The sequence below is a fragment of the Alosa pseudoharengus genome, unplaced genomic scaffold (genome assembly GCF_046254945.1).
Source record: "Alosa pseudoharengus isolate Yale_2024_CS ecotype anadromous, Long Island Sound unplaced genomic scaffold, YU_APseudo_1.1 YU_APseudo_1.1_scf_23, whole genome shotgun sequence".
Taxonomy (NCBI): Eukaryota; Metazoa; Chordata; class Actinopteri; order Clupeiformes; family Clupeidae; genus Alosa; species Alosa pseudoharengus.
The window spans coordinates 5,323,012-5,333,419 of NW_027468685.1; positions in this window are offsets into that span (position 1 = coordinate 5,323,012).

Sequence of the window (10,408 nt, forward strand, 5' to 3'; positions counted from 1 at the left end):
ATCTGCAGGTGAAAGCCACGGGGCAGCCTGTCACACAAGGACAAAAAGAAGAAGCCCGAGTCTCAAACCTGTCAGATTCTCCTTTGAACAACTCAAACACTTCCTGACGCCTGTTCCGAGTAAGCTTCCAGTTCCCGAGGTTCTCTGTGTGAGTGCCTCTGAGTTTAGCGAGCGCTATGGCCCACAGGGCCTAAGACCCTTCAAAGAGATGTATCGCACAGCCATGTGGCACCACACAGTTGCGCTCACCCCATGGGGAACGATAATATTATGCTGGTAAGGGAAGCTGCTATTGTGGAACATGCCCCGTTAAAAATGCATGCCACGCTTTGGGGTTCGACGCTAATGAGCTATGTCTGTAACATTTGATAGTCTCATTTTTATTCGGAGGCAACAAAACAAGAAACAACGCAAATACGTTTACTGTCATTAATATTCAATGTGGAAATAAGTATATGTAAAACACATACATTAATTAGCCTGTTTTGATCAATTGTTTATGCCTAATGCACTCACTGTGTTCCTTCTCAAACTCCCCGACGGAGGCACATTCATTTGCTGAAGCTTCGGAGCAAAACCATTTAATTTCCAAACTGGGATTTAACATCTTTAAAGACGGCACTTCAAATTAATGTATCAGTTTTTAGTTTAATTGCACAGTGGTGGAAATGCTGCAGTGTTGTCTCATAGCGAGTGTGGCTGTGCCAGTCAAACAGGGTTTGGTGGAGTACCTCAGTTGTGCCTGGTGGGGGAGCCAACAGCACGGTTCTGTCTGCATTCTAGTTCTCAGACCTCCTCTCCCCCTGCTCTAATGTTAGGTCCCTTAGATCGGCCACGCAGGGGTTACTGACAGAGCTGAAGGCCAATCTCAAGCACAGGGGCTACCGTGCCTTTGCTGTCGCAGCCCTCAAACTGTGGAACAGCATCCCTACCTCCATCAGATTCGCCCCCCTTAGTTGACTCTTTTAAATCCCAGCTCAAAACATACCTTTTCTCTCTAGCGTTTCCCGATTAATCTTGACCGAGCCCTGCTTGTACTGTTGTCTCTTTCGTGTATTTGTATCGTCTGCTTTATGATGTGTTTTTGTATGGCCTGCCTCTGTCTTATTTGTTATATGTTATATGTTTGCTTCCCACTGGTCTCTGTAAAGCACTTTGGTTGATGCAAGTCATGTTTAAATGTGCTATATAAATAAATCTGATTGATTGATTGATTGATAGTTCCATCTCCATGGGACCAGTTCTTTTGTCTGCTGTTATGAACCCTTTGAGTTTGCCTGAGTTTACTCCATGTGATTATTGGTGATTAGTCCATGTGATTATCGGCGATCACTTGAGATGTTTCCTTCAGGTGTGATTTTTGGCACGGCCTGCAGGTTTACTGCTGTCATTGTCCTGCTGTCACTTGTCTCATGAGATACGTCTTATAAAGTTCTCATTCCTATGGTGTAAGAGACAAGTGCAGACAGAGGGCTGGTTTCCCATACCTGGACTAAGTCCAGTCCCAATGGGCTAGTGGGGGCATACTGCCTAGCAATCGCTTTTGCCCAGGGTTAATCCCTGGACCCTGTTCAATGAAATCTACATTGAATTTTTCTTTTAGCCCAGGACTAGGGTTAGACTTGATCTGTCTAAGTCTGTGTCTCTCCGTATACTGTATGATGTGTCCTGTGACATAATTATGACATTTGTATGCCTTTAACCCTCCTGTTATCCTTGGGGTCAATTTGACCTCAAGCAACGTTTCATAAAATATATGGTTCACTTTTTTTTTTTGCTTCATGTTTCATGACTTTTTCTCATTTGAAGGGTACAACAGAGTTACCATGAAATTTGTACAATAATGTGTTTTCAATGTCCTGTACAAATATTTTGTACATTGATGTTCCTTGGGGTAAGTTTGACCCCAGCTGTATGAAACATAAGATACCAGAATATTTGACACATTATGGATATTATTATTTGAATAGTATGGGAACTATTGTTATTATCATTATTACATACACAAGTACATATTACATATAAGTCATTTTGCCAGGACTGTATAAGTCAAAAGGGGAAGCAACAGCAAGCCTTTGGGCTGCTGACACTGGATGGGCCATATTGCCAGCCAGGGTTCCAAGGTTCATAAAGAGGTGTGGGGGGGTGGGATTATTTTGTAGGGCTTTTGATGGTGGTTATTACACTCTTGTTAAGTACCTCTCACAAAAAAACTGGGTAACAATAAGAATTATAATCATTTTCTGAGGGTTTATTTAGCTGGGTTTCTGAGGTAATGTCACAGGTGATGTTTCTAGTGCTTTTAGTTCGTGAATCATGTTGCCATTTTGGGAACTGATATGCTAGACAATTTAGAAGTCTCAACCAAATTGGTCTTGAAGTATTTATTTCCATAGATGGTGTGCAGTTGGGTGTCACAACCAGAGTAGTGACAACCCATGATGAAGCGTTAGACAAAATAAGGCAATGGCAGGATAGTGCTTAGAGAGAGAGGGCCCAGGAAGCTCAGAAATGCATTCAAAAGGTTGATCTAAGACATTTCTAGGACAACATATTCCTCTTAGAGTCATGTCATGGAAACCACTGCGAGCCTCTTCTGTGTACGTCACTCTCCGGCATGTCCAGGATAAACAAGGGGGAACAGTAAACACATAGAGTGGTCGTTTACATCACAACATGACTTACCTGCTGGAACCTGCTGGAGAGAGAAGTCAGGCAGATCCTTATCAGCTGTAGTCTGCTTGTGTGGGCAGTTTGTTGGCTGGTAGTGCTGGTTTGTTATGTAAGCCAGTCTCCTTACTGCTGACCACACAGTGACCGGCGGTCAGATCAGTAAGTGTGTATAAGCATGTTTGCCATCATATGTGTGTGTATGTGTGTGAGGTAGAAGGTGTGTGTGTTTCAGTGTATCAGTCCTCCCAACGTAATCTTCCAGAGTTTATTTAGAATGCAGACGCTGGAATTTGGCTTTACTTTGGTAAAGTGTATAAGTGTATATACTCTTTTGATCCCGTGAGGGAAATTTGGTCTCTGCATTTATCCCAATTTGTGAATTAGTGAAACACACTCAGCACACAGTGAACACACAGTGAGGTGAAGCACACACTAATCCCGACGCAGTGAGCTGCCTGCTACAGCGGCACTCGGGGAGCAGTGAGGGGTTAGGTGCCTTGCTCAAGGGCACTTCAGCCGTGCCTAATGGTCGGGGTTCGAACCGGCAACCCTCCGGTTACAAGTCCAAAGCGCTAACCAGCAGGCCACGGCTGCCCCCAAAGACGTCACACTGGTCTAAAAATCACACAGTGACCGGTCAGATCACACTGGTCTAAAAATCACACAGTGACCGGTCAGATCACACTGGTCTAAAAATCACAGAGTGACTGGTCAGATCACACAGGTCTAAAAAGCAGCTCACACCCCCACAAGCGGGCCGGATGCTTTCCACATCACCGTGTCATTATGGGTCATCATAGCCACGCATCATAGGCTGCTGTCTTCACAGTCATATCGACACATACAGAGCTTAAGAGCTCTGCTTTCCAGTCATAAAAACAGTGGCGCTTAGCTTCACACAAAAGCAGCAGCTAACACAGCCCTGCATGTTTCTCCAGTTTAGCTCAGTAGCGATGGGACTTCATGTGCTTCCATTAGCCCAACGCATCACACATGGCATTTGTGATGAGGGTGATCACTAGATGGCAGTCACGCTTCATGACAGAGCGAGGGTTTGAAACCTCCACCAAAGAGCAGGGTAGGGCTGTGCATCGGGGATGTGTGTGTGTGTGGGGGGGGGGGGGGGGCATTCTGTGGAGGCAGGCACACTGATGCAACCGCAGTGGCAGTGACCCACTTAACGCAGCCGTGTGAAATATAGCGGCTCTCCAGTGATTAGGCCCATAGGTGAGCCCGCACCGTTAGCCACTCCCCGCCGGCCGCGTCCCTCGTCCCGGCTCAGCCGCCTGGGCAGCGCTCCACTGCAAGCAGAGGTCTGCGCTCCTCGCTCCTCGCCACATGTGTCCATAGGGGAAGATCTCTGCTCCTGATATGTAGCAAATCAGCGCTAATTATCTCATTCCGCGCACAAATCGCGTTATGCGTTGAGATCTCATCACGCTGCTGTGTGCCGTGCCCACTTCTGTCTTCTTGCGGATCCGTGCCAAAGGAGCGATATTGTTCTACTCTGTCATGGAGGCAAAACAAGCAATCCCCACCATGGAGAGAGAGAGAGAGAACGAGAGAGAGAGAGAGAGAGAGAGAGGGAGAGAGCGCGAGAGAGAGAATATCTTTCTGGAATTACATACTGTAGCTAATAATAGGCCTTTCAGAGATAAAGCTGCTCTGGTCTTAATTGTCTATATATTTAATCCTGTGAGTTTTCCCCTCACTAACAGCTGGTGAAGGCAACCTGCCCCCTCCCTCTGCCAGCACACACACACACACTCTTTCTCACACACACACACTCTCATATAGGCACTCACACTCTCCCTCTCTCTTTCTCATACACACACACACACACACACACACACTTGGATGCAAGCACACACTCACACACACACACACACACACACTCTCTCATATAGGCACTCACACTCTCTCTCTCTCTTTCTCATACAAACACACACACACACACACTAACTTGGATGCAAGCACACACTCACACACACACACTCTCATATAGGCACTCACACTCTCCCTCTCTCTTTCTCATACACACACACACACACACACACACACACACACTTGGATGCAAGCACACACACACACACACACACACACTCCTCCTGTGGCTGATGCGGGGGACCAGGCTGTGGCGTGGTGCGTTTGGTAACCATTCCCTCATCATCTCATTAAGCAGCAGCTTTATAGTCCGGCTCTCTCTCTCTTCATCTCTCTCTCTCTCTCTTCATCTCTCTCTCTCTTCATATTTCTCTCTCTCTCTCTCCCCCTCTATTTATCTTTCTCCCTCTCCCTCCTTTCGGTCCTTTGTGCTATATATCTTTCTCCCTCTCCCTCCCTCTCTCTGTGCAGGATATGCAGAGGAGACTCAGGTGTTGTGTGTGTGTGTGTGTGTGTGTGTGTGTTTGTGTGAAGGGCTGCTGCTCTGCTCTGACACATGCACGCGCGCCCGCACACACACACACACACACACACACACACACACACACGAGCATTCAGGCCGCCAGTGTTCTACACTTCCCCTTCCTCCTCCTGCCTCCTGCACATATCGGACGTTCGGCTTTCAATTCAGTCTTCCTTATTCACACACCATAAAGGTGTGATTAGATCTGTATCGCTGAAAAATGCGCAGGAGGGATTTGAAGCCAAGGTAGGCCGGCTAATTCCAAACTGTGAAAATAAGATAAGAGGAACCATTCCTATTTATGAGGCACCATTTATGTTCATGACCAGGGTATATCTGGTGCTGGTCTACTCTATAGGCTTTCTTACTGATATTAATTTAAACAGTTTTATTTGCAGTCCAATAAATACAATTAAAATCTGCCGCTCATTGTTAGCAGAGAAAATCAATATGGTTCATGAGATGTATGTGATAAATGAATACAGCAACCTCAGAAGCACCAGTATCATGTGCTAAAGGTCCGCACCCAGCGTCCAGTTCTTTGTCTATGTTATAGCCACGTAGTAGAGGGCAACATTACAGTCGGAGAACAGCAGAACAGTAATTCAAATAGCAGCAGATTTGTGGAAGAACACCTACCACATACTGGATAGTCCAAAAGAATGGCACACACCAAAGTCTGAGAAAGGGAATGCGTTTGATACACACTCTCCGGGAAGCTGATGTGTAGTCATCACACTGTTATTTTCTAGCTCTATCCGCAAGCCCAGCTCCAGTGCAACACACACACACACACACACCACACACATACACACACACACCACACATACATACACACACACCACACACATACACACATCACACACACATGCACACACACACACACATACACACCACAGACACACACATACACACATACCACACACACACAAACACACATACACACAAACACCACACACACACACACACATACACACACACACACATACACACTCCGACCGAGTCCGACCCGGGTAATTTCCCCATCTCTTTCTCCCACTCACTTTCTGTCACTCTTCACTGTCCTATCATAATAAAGTCAACAAAAAAAGCCCCAAAAAAATCATTACATAAAACATAACTTTCACACATCACTACAGTACTTTTACAAACACACACACACACACGTTACATATTTCTGCATGGAGTTGTAAGTCACATTGGATAAATATGTAATGACTAAATGACAAGACCAAATGTGTTGTGAATGTAAATATGTTCACCACTTGCTCTGCATGTGTGTGTTGCTCTTTGCCCTGTGGAATGGTGGAGGCCTCTGTGGTGTGTGAGAGTGAAGATAGCCGAGGAGGACGAGGGTGGACGACGTCCACTTCATCACAGGGATCACAGGCCCCTTTTGTTAACGATCAAAGAGTTATTTATCCTCGCCAGAGAGCAGCACAACTACAGGCTCTCAATTATGCCATAAAAGTCAATTAGGAGATAAAGGGAAGTGGGGCCCAGAGCATGATGGGAGATGAAAGGGTTCCGGCTAACGGGGGAGCCGCCTGACCTCGGAGAGGGTCTGCATGCACACACACCGGACACCAACCCACCGACGGCTAACGCGCTGAATTTCACAGGAGCAGCGCTCCGAAACTCTCGTTTCCTCTGGAAGGTTTCACTCCCTTCCCACCCCCCCCCCCCCCCACACACACACACAACAACAACAGGAGCATTTTTAGATAAGGTATGACAGGCATCATGATAGAGTACAGGTAATAGTATCTGCACTTTTTATGGAACTGTCTTGACAGTCCAATGACAGAGTATTGAAAAGCCCTTACCTGAAGCATCTAACACATTAAATTCATTCACCAAGACCGAATAGCTGTATGGGTCAATGTATTGTAATTTCCCAACTATTAGCTGCGGCTTACACATTGATTTTGCTAAATTTCTTCAGCTATGAGGTTAATATGGTATTAATATGATTTTGTTTGTTTTAACTTGCATAAAACACTTATACACTAACACTTACACACAGTGCGGCTAATACTCAGGAAATTGCTGTACAAACTGTAACTTGGTCTCCAATTTTGATACGAGGAGTAGCATTCAAAAGTAACAGGCATTTTTAGCTGGGAGTTTCAGCCATTTTCACCATAGTCTGAGAAATGTCTGTGAAGATTTGTGGGATAAACTTATTTTCTCTTGTTTTTCTTTTTCCGTGTCAGGTGCCTGACTGATGGCGGGTTGTGTTTGTACAGTGCCTGTAAGCAATATCAAGCTACAGTTCCTGGTGATTGACGGTTGTAGACATTCTGTCAGGTCCAGAACCTCAGAGCCCAGTTGGCTGTTCCCCTGCCCACTCAGATCTGTGTGAAAAGGTAAGAGGTGAATATCAAACAGCACAGAAAAAGGCACAAGGAGGTTCCTGGGAAGCGAAAGGCAGCCATGCCTGTCTAACTACAACAGATTAAACCCTATGGTCTATATCGACAACATTAACTGGTCTATTTGTTGCCTTTGTGATTAAACAGTTCTACAGATGTAAAAAATTGTCCACCAATGCTAATATAGCATTAACTGGTTATGGCAGCATCCTGTATAATCCTATGTAATCCAATTGACCGAAACATCAGCACATCAATAAATTGATTGATCCGTTGAGTAAGCAGCGTTGTCTTTTCTTTTTCTTGCTTTTACGCATCCTATGTAATGAAATGGTTGTTAAATACTTACAATCAGGAGGACACATAAAACCCATCCTGACCTGTGAATGGACCTGTCCACACAAGTAAGTGAGGATAGGAGCAGGCTTCACTCAATGTGTCTACTTTTAAACTTTAAGAGGGCTGGCCTGGATAGTTAAAGTAAAGCAGGAGAGAGGCCGCACTATGCATATATACACTTTTATTTGCACATACGCATTCCAAGGCACACGCCGAAACGCGTATGTGCAAATAAAAGTGTATATATGCATAGTGCGGCCTCTCTCCTGTCCATACAAGGCCTTGGCCAGTTCCATGCTGAGCCATGTCCAGCTGCTATCTGGACGACATCTTCATATCTATCGATTTGTGAATCCCTGTGGAAATTACACCCGTATTGTAGCTCGGACGCAAGGTCACAATAGGTTAAGCTATGCTACACTATGCTACGCTATGCTACACTATGCTGCGCTATGCTACGCTATGCTACGCTATGCTGCGCTATGTTACGCAATGCTACACTATGCTGCGCTATGCTACGCTATGCAGGGCTGGGCTGCTCTGGTCTGGTCTGCCTGAGTGTGGCTCAAGCCAAATATGTGACTGTGGCTTTTCCCCCATGCTAATGCTAATCCCTCTTTTCCAGCGTTCACTTTCACTTTACAAATATATCTCGAAGCCTCACCTGAATTTCAAGGTTGTCGGCTCAGTGAAATCACGTACGGGGCCTCATGTACCGTGTCCCAATGCACAGCGCCCGGTAACTTATTTGAGCGTATTAAACTCGTGTTAAGCCCTGTTCACACACATCTTCAGCTCGGATGTTATTACAGGGACGGGCTGCTGGGAGTGGGCTGCCTCTTGTCATAGTCTGCTGCTAGAGAGTGGAAATGAAGTGTTGAGATCACACAGCTGAATTCAATTATGATCCAAAATGAGCAGCTATAATGCCAAGAAGGGTAAACGAGTAACCGTGCTTCAATGAAGCAGCAGTGTGTATATATATATATAAATATGGCGTGAAAATGACACTGTCTGTCTGCTGGGGTGTCGCAGAGCTTGTCCCATACATCAAAACATTTGAAACGACACAGACTTTGTTGCATACTGGAGTTACTGGAGTGTGTGCTCTATTGTGCGTTGCCGTGGTCACGGCGTGTGTCTGTTTACTTTCGTTTCGTGCTGACACGAAGTTGCTATAGAAACTATACGTTCTATTCCTTTTTGTCGCATGGCGCTGGACTATAGAAGCCTGCAGCTCCGCGACATCTGTCGGCAGCAGTTTGTTTTTTGTCGAGCGAAACTTGTAATCTTGGAATATTAATTGGCCTTAAGCGTGCAGTCGCTGCAGCTTAAAACCAGCTCTGTAGTGTGTGTGAAAAGAGCGACTGACTAACACTGAAGAGTGTGATTAGGTGGGACTGTTCAATTATACTGTGTTACTTAACTGTGTCGAGGGACGCTGATTAGCATGGTGGGGCTCCATCTACACTCAAGAATCTCAAGTTTCCAATAAGTGCCTGGTGAGCAATATTGTTTTGTTGGTCCTCATCCAATGTTTGGAGAGCTAGAGGAATAGGTCAGCTTTGTGGCCAGGGCCTGCTGGGATGTAGTTTCCTGTGCTGACTGACCGGTGGACGATAACATTATACAATAACCCTTACTTCATTTAGCCATATTTAAGTGTGCGTGTGTGTGTGTGTGTGTGGGGGGGTGGGGGGGGGGGGGGGTGGGGGGGTGCTAGTTTGGTATAGATGTTGTTTTCATAAAAACTGTGTTTGTGTGTCTGCCTGCCTCTGTGTGTATCTGTGTGTGTCTGCCTGTGTCTGTGTGTGTGTGTGTGTGTGTGTGTGTGTGTGTGTGTGTGGTTTTCCCTGCTGTGAGACTGCAGGCATGCCACACAGTGTGCAAGTGGTTGGATGACCCGATGTTCAAAAGCAGCACCTGTGTCTGTTGCTGCGGCCAGCTTTTCTCTCGGCAGAGGCTGCTTTTTAAAGGGCTGAATTTGCATCTGAAATGAGAGGGGGGGACAGGGTCAGTGTTAACAGCCTTCCTGCTGACCGTTAGATGTCAGACTGAGAGTGTGTGTGTGTGTGTGTGTGTGTGTGTGTGTGTGTGAGAGAGAGAGAGAGAGAAACAGAGAGAGAGATAAGGAAAGAAAGGGAAAATGTGTGTGAGAGGGCGCAACTTAGTAGAAATGGACAAAAGGATGCAGCCTATGAGTCTTAATTAATCTGATGTTTACACAAGATAAACACACACACACACACACACACATAAACAATATGCTTACACAAGGTAAACTGAGAGAGACATAGAGAGTCAGGGAGAGGGTTGGCTGGCTGATATCAACTCATTATCTAGTCTGTGAATCAGACTGAGTGAGTGTAGCAGCTGACGTGTTTTAAAAAGATTTCTGCCCTAATGTTGCCAAAATCTTGATGTTCCCTCACTGACTATTGGCTTCAAGCCACCAGCTGCTGAAGTCAGAGACAGCGAAGATGAAGATGAGGATGAAGTAAACACCACGGCGTCTCCGATACTGTGGCTTACGTCTCCTTGAATCCTTTGATCAAAACATCATAAGACCCACTGATGAAAACGGTTTCCTTGGACCAGACGGCTCTTAAAGCGC